General features: G+C 45.1%; 1 long non-coding RNA gene across 1 annotated transcript in view; it reads left to right on the top strand.

Moving 5' to 3' along the window:
- The window catches only part of LOC118227247, a 28,825-nt gene extending 18,852 nt beyond the window's left edge, over positions 1-9,973 (top strand). The window contains exons 2-3 of the long non-coding RNA XR_004765218.1: positions 9,547-9,660; positions 9,904-9,973. This is a non-coding gene — a long non-coding RNA (uncharacterized LOC118227247). The remainder of the gene's footprint in view (positions 1-9,546; positions 9,661-9,903) is intronic.
- The last annotated feature ends 7,178 nt before the right edge of the window (positions 9,974-17,151 follow it).

The raw sequence follows: 17,151 nt of genomic DNA, 5'->3' as shown, positions 1-17,151 counted from the left end.
GCTTTACAGTCAATTGTACTGAATGCCAGTTTATACCCTGAACTATAACTATACTTACACTCATGGGGGAAAAAAGGGGTTCTTTGGCTTGTTTCCATAAGGGAACCCTTTTTTTAGTTCTTCATAGAACCCTGTATTGTAGGTGGGAAAATTATGAAAGCTCCTATATTTAACCATTTTGCCTGACAATGAACCTTGAATTCCTCCACAAAGGAAGCCTCTTTTGGAGAGGATACTACCCATTTTGTCTCTAGATTAACATTAAAACGTGTGTATTAAATGCATCCAAATTGCTGTGGAAATTAATTCAGTCTCTCTATTTCTCTGTCAATCTCTCTGTCTTTTTTTCCAAGAGATCAATGAGGGTTGATAGTCAAATAGGGTTGCGGATGTGCTATTCCTCATAAAATGCTTTGCTCACATGATCCAAAACCAAAAAACCAACGTTGCAGGACTTCAGCGCTGTGAGATATCTTTAGCCAGGAAAAATCATCACTGTGCCTGTCTGAGGAATCATAAAGGTGATGTTCTCCTGAGAGAGACACCTGCCAGAACCTGTCACTTTCTTCAGTGCCGAGGTCCAGGCAGCTCGGCTGTCTGTGTTCCAGCGGCTGCGTGCTTTCCAGAGATAACAGCCTATTAGTCACCCACCGAACCTCCGAAATGCAGCGTTCTGATTCAGACCTGCTAAAATGGAGTCAGCTGAGCAGCTGTTTGATTTTTTTTTTTTTAAATGGGGCCCAGACAGAGGCAAGACAACTGTATGCACTCGGCATATGTTGCATGAGTAAAACCCAAGCGCTTGCCTTTTGGTCAGTAATAAATATGGGGCTTTGTACAAACTCTGCATGCAGTTAAAAATGTTCTATATAATAATAATAATAATAATAATAATAATAATAATAATGAATTGCATTTACATTGTGCTTTTCTTACACTCAAAGTGGTCTACAGTGATGAAGAGGAAACTCCCCACCCACCACCAATGTGTAGCAGCCTCGCAGGGGCTGCACAGCAGCCATTTTGTGCCAGAACGCTCACCACGCGTCAGCAGAGGTGGACAGGGAGCGAGCATAAATCAGGGGATGATGAGGTTGCGGTCTGAGAGAGCCAGGCTGGGAATTTAACCAGGACATTTAGCCAGGACACGGGGGGAACCCTGTACTCTTTGCAATGAGGGTCAAGATCCCCCTCTTTCTTTCGAATCATCGGCCCCTCCCTTGACACGCTCTTCTCCCTCCTCCTCTTCTTCTTCCTCCTCCTCTTCCTCCTTGCAATCTGAGTTTGCGGGGTTTGGGAATAATTGTAGTGGCCCCTTCCCCGTCTCGCGTGAGTCCTTCTCACGTTTCGTGAGGAGGAGCCTGCAGCACGTTTGGGCGCTGGGGGGGGGGGGGGGGGGGGGGGGGGGGGGGGGGGGGTGATGGGGGGCATGCTCCGTCTGGCGAACTAACCACGGTGCCCCGCAGGACAAAACCGCTCGTGCACATGCCCACTCTGATGGGGGGGCGGGTTTCGGGGATACGCTCGTTTCTCAGCACTGAAAAGCAGCCATACATGCACCAGTGCACAGAGCTGCAGTCTTCCACCACATCCTAGTTCTTTGTTTTTTTTTTGTTGTTTTTTTTTTTCAACGTTCAAAAACCTGTTCTGTTTTCGGACCCAGGGTGGACCCAGAGACCGAAATTGGCCGTTTTAGGGTCTGGCCGTTTAAAAAAGCGAGGCGCTCCGGCTAATTGGTCCCGCCAGTCGCTGCTTTTCAGGAGCAGAGCACATCAGCAGGCCCCATCAGCCCCCCGCGCCCGGCCGTCAGCTGCGCCACTGCGTCAAAAAGCCCACGCAAATTAAATCACCGGGTGAAATTGGCACAATTACCCGCTGAATACAGCCGCTCCTGAGGAATAATACGCTGCTGTTTTTGAGGGCGCACTCCAGACCCTGTGGGGCATGTAGGTCAACGAGAAACACACTTTAACCTGGAAGGAAGCTAATTTCAAAATTTCGTAAGTTCACTTTGATTATGTAGTCGGGTCATTATCCCAGCAGATCTGTTGGCTCGTGAGAATTTCCGCTTGGCTTTATTTTAGCTCTCTATCAGAAATACGCAAGTGTCGTGTATTTCCTGCAGTTAAAGCAAATTAAAAGAAATGCAAAAGCTGGAAAGGAAAAATCTGAACGAAGTTACTAGTAGCCAAATTTCCACAGCACATACAAAACATGCTGTAGCTCTCTCAGCTTCAGAGTCACATGGATAATGCAGCCAATTACAGACCATCTAAACCTCTGTGGTCTGAGGATAGATTGCTGGTATATTTTGGGTTCGTTTCAGGATAATCAAGCATGTCTCTTTGGTCTGAAATTTCAAAGGAGGCGAGCAACGTCCAAAGGAGTTTAGGGAAGTACAGATTCTCTGTACACTAAGTGAGTGACACACAGAGTCTTTTCCAGAGAGACACATAGTAGTACACCAGTAGAGCTCCACGTCGGATTCAAACCTGCAACCCGCTGGCTGTGGGTCACAAGCACAGCAGCACGTTGGCATGATTGCATGACCACAGTGGGGAGTGGCACAGAACTGCCAGTTCTGTGAGTTTACAAACAGTGGGCGACTGATTAAATCAAGCTCTCGGGAGTTGGTAATTATTTATTATAATTAATGAGGGGAAAAAACATGCTAAACATCCGACATCTATACCCACTTATCCTGGGCAGGGTCGTGGGGGGTGCTGGAGCCTGTCCCCATACTAAACATTTAACTTTCAATTACATGAGTGGGGGGGGGGGGGGGGGGTGGATCTCAGATCATTTGCCTCAGCTGTAAACAAGCAAGTGTATTTTTAAAAAAAGAGAAATTCCTTAACTAACCACAGAATATAAAATGTGTTAAATAATGTTGAATTTATTTTAATTATTTTCAAAATGAGCAGTGTCCACATATCGAAATCCAAGATGGTTTCCCTGTTAAGTTACTATGTGAATTCTGAGGAAACGGACATTGAGGGGGCATTGACTCAGGACAGTATGAATTTTAGAGTAGAGATATAAGATTAATTAATAATCTGTTAAAGATATTTAAATATCTTCAGGGCAGCTGCCTTACAGCACACCTCAATACAAATGAAGTGTAGGAAGCAGCAGGTTCTGGGCTAGTCTGTGATAGTTTTATGGATTAAAAGAGGGAACTTTAGAAATGAAAAACAGGCCTGAACTTGGGTGTGTGGCAATCTTTACAGTAATCCTGTGATCTCCTTGGAAACGGCACCCTGAAATCCGGAACATAGTATTTAGGTTTTTACTTTCTCATTACAAACGTGAGAGCCAGATTGAGGCGTGCCTTAAGTAAGAGCCAGATCGAGGCATTCCTTCCCCCAGACTGCCTGGTCTGAGTCTGTTGCCTCCCACGGCTGTTTTGACCGCAAAAAAAAACATCGGTTCCATCTGTGCGCGGGGGTGCAAGACATTCATTCACATGACAAACTCCGGGAATTCTGGGAGGCTTCGGAGTACCGGCGTGGGCCGCGGTGAGCTTTGAACTGGTTTTGGACCGTGCAGGTGCCTCTCAGGGCAAACTTGTGCGGAGACCGTCGGCTCCAAATGAAGGTATGGAGTAAACAAGGCCGAGGTCACTCTGCTGTCAGCCATTTTACTGACGTGTGCACAAAATGACCATATCAGCTTCAAACCACAGCTTTCCTCTTTTCTGCCTTAGAGGCCACTTTTTTACAATTCAGCCAGTCAAAAACCAGCACATAAAACACACGCACACACACACACATACAGGCATGCACACACACGCACACACACACACATACACATACAGGCATGCACACACACACACACACACACTGTACAAGCTCTTTTTAACTTCTGTCTCCTCCCTGATGGGGGCTGACAGGCGGGCCACGTGCTTAGCCCCGGTGCTGAGCCCAGGTGCTGCAGGTCCAGGTGTGTCTCCGTTACCCAGCAGCCCCTCTGAGGAGGGAGAGGAGGCAGAATGGGGCCTCCGCTGGCTCAGCAGTCCTATCCCAGAATTCCCCGGGGAGCGGGTCCCATTCTGGAACTCCTTGCTCAGATGTATCACCCTCACAGTATGCATGGAACCGCTGCACTGCTTACAGTCTGGCTCCTCCCCCTTTGCATGGGCGATTTTTTAATGAGGGGGAATGGGTCTATGCAGTCTTCTTCTGCTCCTTTGGGAAGGGGTGGGGGGGTGGAGAGAGACAGATGGTATGTACACAGGTACATTTATTATATGAGATCTTCCCTATCAGATGGAAAGTGCACTCTCATCAGAGTCGATTCCTCTCTGCATGTGTGAGATTCATGACCCCCGGTTTCCCTCCTGATCCAACTGCTCTGCTGCCCCCCCCCCCCACCCCCCGCCCCTCGCCCCCCGTGAGAGCCACAGCGACCAGATGCCGCGGTCCGCCCCGAGGTGTGTGCGCTATTTTTACACTCCGCTGGCAACCGCTCGGGACCACACACAGCGCCTCTGACTGGAGGCACACGGCTTATGTAAGGGGGGGGGGGGACGTGAGCGAGAGCCGTCTGTCTCTGATCTCAGATCTCAGCCCCCCCCCAGCTCCCCCCTCCGCCCAGGGCAAACTGCCCCGCCCACCCCCCCAAAAAAAAAAAACTGCCCCAGGGCGAGAGAGAGCCTTCATTTTCGGCTTGACCAGCCCTACAAACCCGAATGTCTGTGACTGAGTGAGTGACCGAGTGACTGAGTGAGTCATGAAGTTATTGGTCGGCCGGATCACGTGTGTTAGGTCCAGCCATATGCTAGGTTTTAACCTGGTCCTGTTTCCCTTCTGTCACTCTACTGAAGCACCATGGAGAATCAGTACCTGTTATGCCTATACTAGGCCATCTTAGCTCCGCCCCTCCAGGCATAAACCGCACCCCCCCGCGATCGTCTGATTGGTCTGCAGGGTACCCGCCCCTCCCCTCGAGTTGACGGCGACTACCTGTCAAGTGGAATCAGGGAAGATCACAGGGAGACCCCTGCAGTCAGTGACCTCCATGGTTCCGCCTGTGTTTCCCTTTCTTCTCTCTGGGTGTAAACAGCTCTACTGTAAGTAGGAAGCCGAAGACGTAAATATTCTACACCTGTTGTGCTGTAGCATTGCTGGATGCCACAGCCAATTAGCCACTCTGTGTACACCTCCGGGTGAGAGTGTATAACAGGAGCAGGGCCTTATTTCTGCCGCGCGTTGTTTACATCACTGTGTAGTCCGGATGAGGGCTTGATGGCTAACATTGTTAAAGAAGGTTTTATACCATCTACTCAGAATATAGGAACTGAGTTCTGAACCTGAACAAAGATTTATTTTAATTTTTTTCTTTCTCTCCCATACAGTGACTAAAAGTGAAAATAAATAAATAATAAGACAAATACATAGATAAAGTACAAAACAGACAATATTAGCATATTATGTTTTGGGTTTTCTCCTTCACCCTCCTAACAGTACAACAACTATTAAAGGAACCAGGATTGTCTTTTTTAATGCAAGTGACTGCATTTATTTATTTATTTATTTGAATGGCGGAGAAAAGGCACTACGGCAGAAGGATTGAATTCCGCCCATATTTATGGCCTGATAGCGCACTTAGCAACAGGCTTGCGCTCGTTTCCCGTTTGGCTGTGGTCTTAGGGCCCCGTCGGTTGGCTACCATGGTTACCTTCCTCGGAGATGATTAAACTGCACCCATTAATCTTTGCCCGTCCAAAGTTAATATTAGACTCCCGATATGACTCTGTCGCAGCACGCACTGACACGGGAGTGACATATGATTACCTGTGGGCTGTGATTTTCCTTCAGAGAGCAGTGAATAAAGCACAGATTACTCTCTAAGGTGAAATGATACATGTTTTTATAAACAGTTACAGTGAAGAATGTGTGACTGCGCATTAACACAGGTCACCGGGCCCCTAATCAGGCGTGAAAATTTAATTCCAGCTTTTTTCTTTTTTTTTTTCTGCACGAGCTTAAATTGGATAAAATCCAGATTTTACACTGAGTAAACACTTGTTTGATTGTCAGTATCTTGGAAGGAAAAACACCCTGAAATGCCTATTAAGCGTTATCTTAGCTAACACTGTAATGATACCTACCATATTATTATTATTATTATTATTGTTTGTAGTAGTAGTAGTAATAATTTTCATAAGGAATTGCAAAGCACTGTGATATTGTGCTTCTTTGGATAGTTGAAAGTCATAATAACATTAACTTCTCAACACAAAAAAAATTTCATGTTGACATCTAAACATGAATTTTTAATACATGTGCCAATGCCAATCATCTTTTAACAAAAAGAAAAACCGGAATTTCTCCCAGTTTAAAAGCAGTTCTCAGCTCCACCAGACAACTGCTGAAGTACATTTATTTATGTATCTATTATTTTTAATTATCTATTTTCCATCATGATGTAGAAGGAACGGAATGTGATCGGACTTCGTCAGAAGCGAGCTGAACTGTTTATGAGCACCATCGGTACAGAAGAAGCAGTCCATGAACTAACAGTCTCCACACACAGGGTTAATGCCCTGCGGTCATTAGCCACCTGCTGCTAGCGCAGTGTCACGTTGGTCTGTCTCAGTGATCTGTTCTGTCCTGCTGAACGGCTCATTCGACTGTGCTGATACTCGTGTGTCTGTTAAGTCTTCTGTCCACACCTAGCACAAATTTACCTGATTTACCTGGCACAGATTTATTTGGTTTACCTGGCACAGTGGTACCTGATTTAGCTGGTACAGTGGTATCTGGCACAGATTTACCTGGTTTACCTGGCACTGATTCACCTGGTTTACCTGGCATATTGGTACCTGGGTTACCTGGCAAACTGTTACCCAGGTTACCTGGCACAGTAGTACCTGTCTTACCTGTCACAGAAATGCCTGGTTTACCTGGCACAGTGGTGCCTGGTTTACCTGGCACAGATACCAGACCATGGGGCCCATCCATGTACTGGAACAATGCCTGAACGGATATCAGACCATAGAGCCCATCAATGCACCAGAACAGAGCTTAAAAGATACCAGACCATAGAGCCCATCAATGCACCAGAATACAGCCTTTAAGGGGCACAGCAGCACAGTGGCATTTTTTTAATGGAACCCATTTCCATCTTCTTGAAGAAGTGGTTACTTGTAAAGCGAGGGTGACAGGATTAACTATTTATATCGACTCTGCCTTGAATGCACCAGCAGGGTTTTCCTTCTTTCGAATGTGGATGGACTTCACGTTAAGTGAATAAACTCCAAGCTTTGCGGTTAATGAAATATTAAAGCGCAGGGGGAGTGGAGTGCATTTTGCTTTTTAAGTTTTGCTGTTTGAACTTTGACAGAGCTCTTTCCGCAGTTTTTTGAATTCCCCAATCCGCAGGCTAAAGGCATAGAATAACTAAGATTTCATGCCCATGCCATTTCCACGTGTCCTCATCACAGCACGTGTGGTCTGTGAGAGACAAGTCGGGCATTTCTGATTGGTCCTCTGGTACAAGTAGGTGTGGTCTCACGTACACTGGTGGTAACATTCACATCACATGAAATAATTGTGGAGGAGTGTGGCACAGAGTTTCAATTTCTTTTTCTTTCAGGCTGAACATTATTATTTTTTTTTTCAAATTTAAAATGACAAATATACCTTGTTGAGTAGCTCCAGGGAATGAGTTTATTCAGGGGTGCTGATCACACTCCAGGTAAATTGCCCCTCTCAAAGTGGACTTATAATTGCTCCATCCCAAACACTTTACCCCGTTTCACGGTAGAGCCACACGATGCACTTTCAGAATAGACACCCACTGCAGAATGCAGAAGGTGCACACCAGGGTTGTACTGGTGAGCTTCACTGCAGATCACAAGTGGTTTCCCTTACGTAACCAGCTCCGCGCTCCCCGCTCGCAGAGCTCTGGCTCCAGGGAAGCCGTGTCCCGGCTGCTGATGGATGTCTTAAGTGCTGCTGCCGCCGCCGCCGGGCGCTTCCTTACGTAACGCTCGCCCGGGTCTCCGCGCGATCACGTGGAAAGCAGGACGTGTTCCCCCCGCCGCAGCCGGGAGTCACTCTCCGCCAGAGAAGTTAAAATCGAACGGCATTCGGAGACGCGGCGTCGCCGCTGAGGGAGAGCGGCGGCGATCCTGCTCGTTTGGCCTCCGAATTCATCTCCGCCTACGGTTTCTGAGTTATTAAGAGGCTTTTGGCTTAAGCAGCAATGATCCGACAGAAGCCCGAGCTCTGGTTCACTTTGCGACGCGTGCTCTGCATATTTCTCATGTCTTTTCACGAAAAATTACCAGAAAATTAAAAAAAATAAAATCGGCCACAGGCAGCTAGGGAACACGCCTGGCATTTCAACACTTCCAGAAATAAACTGGCTAAAATTTTATTTTAAATAATTCATGTTCCTGTCAGATTTGCTGAGCCGATTCCATTATCTGCAGCAATGTAAGAAGCTTGCATACCACCTATTTATGCAGCTGGGTAGATTTGGCACGCTTGCATACCTTGCTCATGCATACATCAGCTTTATCCCAGATGGGACTCAAACCTGCAACCTCGTTGTTCCAAATGCAGTTCTGTCTCAACATTTTGGAAAAAGTAATAATAATAATAATAATAATAATAATAATGACATTTGCCAATTGCTCTTAGGTCTTAGCTTCCATCCACTGAAACAATGCAGAGGAAGGAAGACCCCATTATGTGAGTGAAGGAACTATTCTGCAGCCCTACTGTCTCGTCACTGTTGACAGTGTGGTTGACAGGGCTAAGATTTCATTAACGTTTTAAACTGAAGCACTCACACACACGGCAAACCCCACAGCCCCTGTCACATCCATTTTGTCTCTTTAAAAAAACGTAAAAGAAGATGTTCATTCAACTGAACTTTTTTTTTCCTCTTTTAGTTTAGAATGTGGCATATCAGTCACTGTCTTTGCCATTATAATAGCCTTTGTTATACTGTTTTTTTTTTCTCTCTCTCTCGTAAGAATCCGGGCTATGAATAAATAACATTTATCTAATGCGTGCACAAAGGTTTCTAGAGGAAGAACTTCTTTTGAAATATTATTCAGCACATTTTGCACACAAAAAAAGGCTAATCTGAAATAAATATCACAATTACGATCCTTTCCCTTGTGTGTTAATATGATGAGCCGTAGCAGAATACCCACTCTTAAATGAGAGAGCCATAATTTCCCATTGTTCCACTTTCCCGATTGAACATGAAAGATGGAACCATGCGTAGCCTACATTCCATTCCACAACTGTCTGTCTGTCTGTCTGTCTGTCTCCTAGCAACATAGCTGCACAGATTCACTGCGCTTGATGTAATGCGGACGTTTAATCCTCTGTTTTGCATGTTTAATTACGCTGTGCGTTCATCCACACGGCCAGCTTCACCCCTCTGGAAAAGTCGCAGTGCCTGTGATATATGGCATAGCTGACGTTAAACATCACCGTGACAACCGAGAACCATGCGTGCTCCCACAGCTAGCTGGAAACAGGTAGCCCAGAGCTGAACTCCACCCCCTCCCTCCCTCTCCAGAACGCCAGGGACTTTAAAGAGAACTTCTGTGCCCTCGAAGCAAACATGAACAGCTACAGGAAGAAAGGCCTTCACGTGCCAAACACTGTGCCCTCCCTAATGTTTGGGACAAAGGTAATATTTTTTCTCTTGATCTGGCTCAGTACTCCACAATTTTAGATTTGTAATCAAACAGTTCACATGTAGTTCAACATATTTTTATACATTTTGGTTTCACCACTTAGGAATTACATTTTTTTTTTTGTACAGGGTATATTATTTTATTCTCTCAAGTGTACAAGTGTACTCTCTCTTCTGCACAGTCTATTTTATAGTGAATGACGCCTACTAGCCTCCCTCCTTCTTTCGGTACCCTAGGTTCAATCAGAGGACGGGAAAGGGACACTACCTGTGAAAGTACATTTTCTCCACATGCTCTTTCATTCATTCACAACCTGCAGTTTCCTGCTGACCAGAACAACAGTCTGTTGAGGGGGGGGGGGGGGAGACAAAATGGCGGCTGTTTCCTGGTAGGAAGAGAAAAAAAACCATATCGGATCAGATATCATATCAGAAACTTTCCACTGGCCTGCTGTCCATGAAAGAGGATTGTAAATGTAAAGAAAGGGTTTTACACATAAGGTTTAAATACATTAAATCATATTGAATCCATTCAGAATAATGGGGAAATTATTTCAAATAAGTTGAATCATTCAGGGTATTTTCACACAGGAGTCCTGGCTCTTGTAGTGTTAAAAGTGTTGTCATTGACCAGAGAAACCATTCCCTGACCTTGATTTGGCCCAGTAAACCAAGCAGTGCAGTGTGTTTATAAATTGCCTGTCATTACCAAGTGCAGGCCTGATCCCAGTTGCTGAATTTCTCCTCTGCTACAAACAGAATGACAGCATGATAAACAACAACAACAACAACAACAATAATAATAATAATAATAATAATAATAATGTTGAGTGTGATTTAACGAGGGGATCCCCTTTCTTTCTGATCCCCGGAACTTCCGATCATCTGTAATTTTTGACGGGGTCACGGAGGAGGTTTCCAGGCAACTGTGACTGAATGGGGTCAACGACAACGGTGAGCGGCCAAGCGATCATCACTCATCTCCTTATACTGTGCGTGAGGAGAAAATGGGTTACCTTCAAAGCATCCATTACTTTCATTGAGCTCAGGAAGAAGGCCTCCACAGCTGCTTGCAGGGAGAACCACGAATCGATTGATCGATGAATCATTTGCAGAGACATTAACTTATCATTTATATCAGGGCCGCCCTGCACTGTTCCTGGAGATCTAGCTTCCTGTGGGTTTTCATTGCAACCCTAACAAAGCGCACCTCACTCAACAGCTAGAGCAGGGCTGCCCAGCCTCGTTCCTGGATATCTACCGTCCTGCAGGTTTTCAGTGCAACCCTACGCATGATTCTCCTAATTAGCAGCTCAAAGATATCTCTAGCCGTGTAGTGCAGTTCAGTTTGTTTGTTTTGGAGTGAACACCTACTGGATGGTAGATCTCCTGGAGCAGGGTCAGGCAGTCCTGGTTTAGAGTAATGACGATGAGCTTGAAAACAAAAAGAAAGATGTATAAGGAACATTTGGTGAATAGTGTGGTGAATAGCTTTTTATTCCTCAGTACTGTAGATATTGTAGTTTCAAGCTGCTTCAGGCATGGACTGCATCCCAAGGTGCCCAGTAAAGGCACTGTTAATCAGTCATGCACACGCATTCTCCCTGTGAGCACAGAACTAATCTACCCACAGCGTGTTTGCTCTTTAATTATAATTTTTTAAAACATTTTATTATAGAATTTTGTTTAGTGAACAGTTGTTGAAATAATTGAAAAATGCAAGAAAAAAAAAAAGGCTACAATCTTCTGGACCACTACAGTGAACTGAAAATTGTTGCTAAGTGAAGAACGCAGACTAACAGGGATGGTTAAAGTAAATGGTACATTTCTAAAAAATATAAAAAAAAGAAATTGGAAAATGAACACAACTCAAAAATAGTTGAAAAGGGTTTCAGACTAGGGCCCATTTCCTGAAAGTGTTCCATTAGCTGTAAATATCCTCTATTATTGCTTGACCCAGTTTGTTCAAAACAATTTTTTAATAAGCATCTACTGGGTTATTTGTGCATTGGGCATTAACATTGCATCACTCTTACCAATGGAGTTGTTAAAGCCATGAAACTAATTATAGCAGGGAACTTGCACATTTAACTTTTTCTCTAAGAATCATTATCATTAATAATAATAATATCAATAATAATCATAACAGTAATAATAACTTATTTTATACAGCAACTTACATTCATTAAAATCCAGGTCAGTCATTATTATCGGTGGAATTCTGGACAAGCAACTAACAAGAAAAGGGATACATGCATTATACAACCATTAGCCTACAGAATGCCATTTTAAAAACTCTTTCTCCCATGGGGCCGTGCCTGGGTTGCTTGCCTTGTTAATCTCATAGCCGGAATAATGGCCAATGACATAGCCTCATGTGGTCAGCCAGTTCTGGTCAGCAGTGAGAACTGCACATTTCCGTTTTTTTTTGTCATTCGTGTGTTTTGTTTTCGTCTTTTCGGAAAGAGTGGGATGTCAGCTGCAGATGCTTCCCCCCGTATGAGAATCGAAACACACGTGTGCTTGGCAAACCCAGACCCACACAGAACACCACGTGTCTGCTGGCAGATGTACGAGCGAAGCATTCAGTTCAGAGGAGAGGCCATCAGATATAGCATGAGGACCCTTGAACTCATACTGGCTTCATGCATAATATATAATAGGTATTTGCTGTTACAGATGCAGTGGTTATCCAGGAGCCATCGCTATAAATACCTCCTTCAAACCCCTTCAAAGCTAGCAGATGGCTCGCCGCGGCAGCGTCGCGGTGCCGTGCTGCACTGAAGCGTGCTGGAGGGGCTTTTTCCAGATAAATGCGCTTCCCTGAGCTCTCGAACGGGCGCTCCCTTGTCGCGTGCGTGACCTTTTCGCGTGCGTGACCTTTTTTTTGCGAACGCTTTTTACTTCCTTTCCCAAAACATTTTTTGTCAGGAGTCGCGGGCTATGGTTAGCCGCAGAGTTGGAGGAGAGGACTGCAGTTGAGTTGATCGACCAATCACACGTGACCGCATGCGAGCCAACCGACCAATCACACGTCACCAAGAGGTCAGAGGTCATTGCTGAGGCCTGTGGGAAGCCATCAACAGGGAAGAGCCTCTAATGCCACATTTAAAAAACCAGCAGGATCTTGCAGACTCCCAGCATGCACCTCAATAACCCCGACTGCCTAGTGATGTCACAATTATACAGCATTTGGAACATTTGCATATTTTTCTTTTTTTGTGCATTCTGGCCCTTCCTACTAATTGAACTAAAGTGGACTTACAAAGTGGTCAGTGAAAGTACACTTGTCAGCAGAGGGTTATAGGATGAATCCCAAGTTCAGTACAGTTACTTTTATACATTTCTATTAATAAGGGACTTGATTTGACTACAACTGCAAAATGCAGGTTTAGACCAAATGACTTGCCCTTGATGATGAGGGTCTGTCCAAAAATACTCCACTATATGTTGCATAGGATCCAGTTGTCTTTAATTGCTATTGATTATGCAGAGCTGGAGTCTGAGCATTATAGATTTAAGAGAAAGGGAAACAAAATCATTACAATCAAGTGTTGACACTTCCCAAGGATGATCGTAAAAATAAATCAAGAATCACAAAGAGATGCCAATAACCTGTACACCATCCACCCATTTGTGAACAAATGTGAATAGATTCACAGTGGGTGGGGTTCATTTAAATTTGATATGCAAATAGAAGCAGAAGTGAATATGGAAACCAACAGCCAAAGGCTTTAATAAAACAACAAAGGCCCACCTTTGAAAATGGTTGCTTTAGTATCCTCTGTCCATCCCATCCAATATCACTAAACCGCACAGAGCAGTTCATGCCTCTGGTTTTCTAACATGCATGGTGGGTATATTGTCTAATATGGGTATTTGCCCAATGCATAGTGATAATCAATAATCATGCATTGATTTGCATTGTTTTACAAGTGCTCTCATGTTTCTACACCCCTTCTTGTGCTTCAAACTGGAAAGATAAATACCTTGTAGTGGGGTTTGGGTGGTTTGCAAATATAGTTGCATCAATATGAAATTCCTTCCACTCTAATACAACAAATTTCAAGCTGTTGTTTTACACCAAATTGCCTAATTCTAATCATGTTGACCAGGCTTCTTGTTAATCAGTTGAAGTTCATTGCTCAACCTTTTGCAATAGGTCAAAGATGGTTGTCAGAGCAGGGCTACAAAAAACGTGAAATGTCACGCAAGTGACATTTCAGAGAGGAAGAAGGTCTCCTTGGATTTCTTGGCTGCTATTAGAATTTAATACTCCCAGAATGCAGCTTACCTGAAATAGCAGAGAATTGCATAAACCTCATTTCACACTTATATTTGCCAAACTGCGCAGCACCCAGCAGATATGTGTTAAATAACTGTCTCCTCTTGCCAAATCTGTAGGTGTAAAATTATACGTGACACGATATCTGGAGGGTGTCTAGACTCTGGCAAACTTCAGTAGCGCACGGCTGTGTGAAAAGACATTACCCGCGGCGTGCGTACGTCTCTGACCGCGAAGACGTGACGCAAAAAAAAAAACAATTTACCGAAGCGCTGGTGTGCTTGTTTCAGAGATACTCAAAACGACGAAGCTTCCACATCGGCGTCTAATCGTCAGGTCAGATCGCTCTCGAGAGCGGAGCGTTCTATTGTGTCTGCCCCTTCAGGCAACACAGTGCCACACATGGGTCGAGGATGGAGGAGATGAACTTCAATAGCCTGTCATTTGCAACTCTCCTTATAAACAACGGCTCGGCGAAGAGCCGCCCGTCTCCGGTCCCTCCCCCTCGACGGTGATGACATCACTCCGAGAAGGGGTGAGGTAGCATTCAGAGACTGCATTCCATCTCACGTAGAAAGGATAGTCTTCGACGCTTATTTTCATTAAATTACTTTGCATGTGTTTCTTTAGCGAAATATATATAAATCTACAATGATGAAAATGATGGGGAGTGTGCCACCCCCCAGTCGTAAGAAATATCTAGAAAGCCTTCCGGAATGTTCCTGAATAGAGGGTTCTGGATGGCGGGCCACCCGTGAAGCACCGAGAGGATGTTTCTCTCTTCGCTCGCAGCCCGCCATGTGAAAGACTGCGCATCATTACCGTGAGAAGCATTAGCTTTGAGAGCAGATAATTACAGTAAAAGCAGGGGCCTGGGTGGATGTAATGAAGAATTTGTTCCGTCTGTGCAGCGGCCGCACAGATGCAAAAAAAAAAAAGAAGCAAAACCTCAAAGCCGTTTGAAGTTAATGTATAGGCTGATTAGGCCTGTGGTAGGGTAGTGCTGTTGGTCTGATCTGATGCTTTTAAGAAAAAAAAAACAAGAAAAAAAAGTGAGTTTTGAGCGATGACAGTTTCAGTTGCATATATTTGTACAATTCCAGCTGATCAGAAATTGATTGTTTTAGTACTTGAATGTTCATATTAACCTGAACCATATATTTGGTTGCATTGTTCTCATATTCACAGGGGTCCTGTGAAGTGGGGGAGGGGTCTAATGACATAACGCAACCTCACAAGGCATCGGCGTAACAAACGCACGGTGCGTCTGCGGTGCCGTCCTCCTCCCCCCTCATCGACCGCCTTGTGGAGGAGTCACCCTGGTTTGTGCGCGTTTTCTTCTCTTCTTCTTTTTTTTTTTTTGGTTTAGAATTGACGGATGTGCCGGTGCGGCTGGGGTTTCCTGCGGGCTATTCCTAGACCGAGGCGCCCGTGGGGAGGGGAGCCTCGCAGGAGGGGGGTGATTTATTGGGAAATGTCAGCCGCCTGGGCGCGCTGGATCAAATAAGAAAGGGAAAATTATTCAGAGCGTTATCAAAGCACAGCACTGCTCCAGCACAAAGCATATGGATTTTATTTTTTATATCTGTGGTGGGATTTCTCTTTGACTGTGCCTGTTTTGCATATTACAAAACCAACCCTAATGTCTCAGTGTCCACACACATACATGCATACACACACACACACACATATATAAACACAAACACACACACACACGGGCGTCGTAGTGAGGGGAGAAGTGGGACTGACTACCCAGGGCCCGAATTGGGGGAGGGCCCTCGAAAAGCCTGGAATGATGCGTGAGAGACATGGATCAGGAGAGGAAGGGGGCCCACAGAGACTGCTTATGTATAGGGCCCAGAATTTTGCGCTACACCCCTGCACACACACACACACACACTCGAAATGAGAGTTGTATCCCTAATCAGTGGTCATATCCAAAAATACCTTTCCCTCCACTGCCAAATCAGTCCAATATCATGTCAAGATGCTTGAGAGAAACTCAAGATAAACTCAAGCGCACTATTTAATGCGCCACTGCCTCGTTACGAAGCCGGCTGTGAGCTAACCGAACTGAATGTGTTGCAGAATAAACGGTACGCTAGACCTGCTCGTACTGAAGCGGTGTGCCGTGTAATGGATGGGCGCGCTGGCATCAGGCCGTCCTCGCGCTCGGCCTCAGGACACTACTCAGGCACATTAACGCATGTGAATTCGCGGACGTGGTGAGAATGCGGGGGGGGGGGGGGGGAACTGCATACACAACAACGCATTCAGCGGCAAAATATGTACGGTAATCGGTTTAAAAATAGCATTATGGTCATGGATTTTCCTCAGGCCTGGAGTCTGATCACGCTCTTACAGGGTAAAGAAAAATGCGACCGTTCGTCGTCGGGATGTCAGGCACGATTGCATTTATATGCAGATGCGTGAAGTGAAGACGAGCGCAGCTGAAATGTGCAGTTAAACAAAGGAAATGCTAATGCGTGACACTTGCCATTGTGCTCGAGAAAGAAATATGCAAAAGACATAGAACCTCAATATCCGGGGATGGGCAGCCTTTGGAAAGAGATGGCATTTGAAATGTGTATATGAATGGATTTCATCTTTCAAAGATGCATTTCTCGATTTTTCTATGGTTTATACACCTGAGCTACTTGCAAAGCAACAAGCACCTCCACCATTATCATTATGGAGTGAACAGTAATCTTTTGGGGACGTATTTCGTACTTTGTAAAACAATGCGTTTTCCTATACCCCCCCCCCCCCCAATCCTGACTAAACTGCAGGCGAACTACAGCTTCAGAGCATAAAAATGGTAAGACAATCATTTAAATTGATGCTACACTGATTGATAACGTGTAGCATCAATTAATTAAAAACTGTGTCCCGTTTTTAACTCTTGATGACTAACTGATTATGAACATTTGAACCCTTGGCAATCCACCCCTCCCCCCCCCCCCCCCCCCCCCCCCCCCCCCACTGAGCGGTTGAGCGGAGAGCCCATTTGGTCTGAACTGAAGCCATGCAAAACAACATTTTGATCAGCAGACTGTGAGAGAAAAGTGTTGTGCTGACACAGGCCATGAGAGAGTTTTCTAACTCAAACTGTCCTGCCCCTCTAATAAAAGCTGAACTCAAGTGTGAGATCAACGCCTCTCGTGATACCTGAGGGTATCCTATGTAAAGGAAGTATCTAT

Source organism: Anguilla anguilla, chromosome 5, assembly GCF_013347855.1.
Source record: "Anguilla anguilla isolate fAngAng1 chromosome 5, fAngAng1.pri, whole genome shotgun sequence".
In the NCBI taxonomy this organism is placed as follows: Eukaryota; Metazoa; Chordata; class Actinopteri; order Anguilliformes; family Anguillidae; genus Anguilla; species Anguilla anguilla.
The sequence above is the reverse complement of the archived record's forward strand: the minus strand, read 5'-3'. Positions and strand labels throughout refer to the sequence as shown.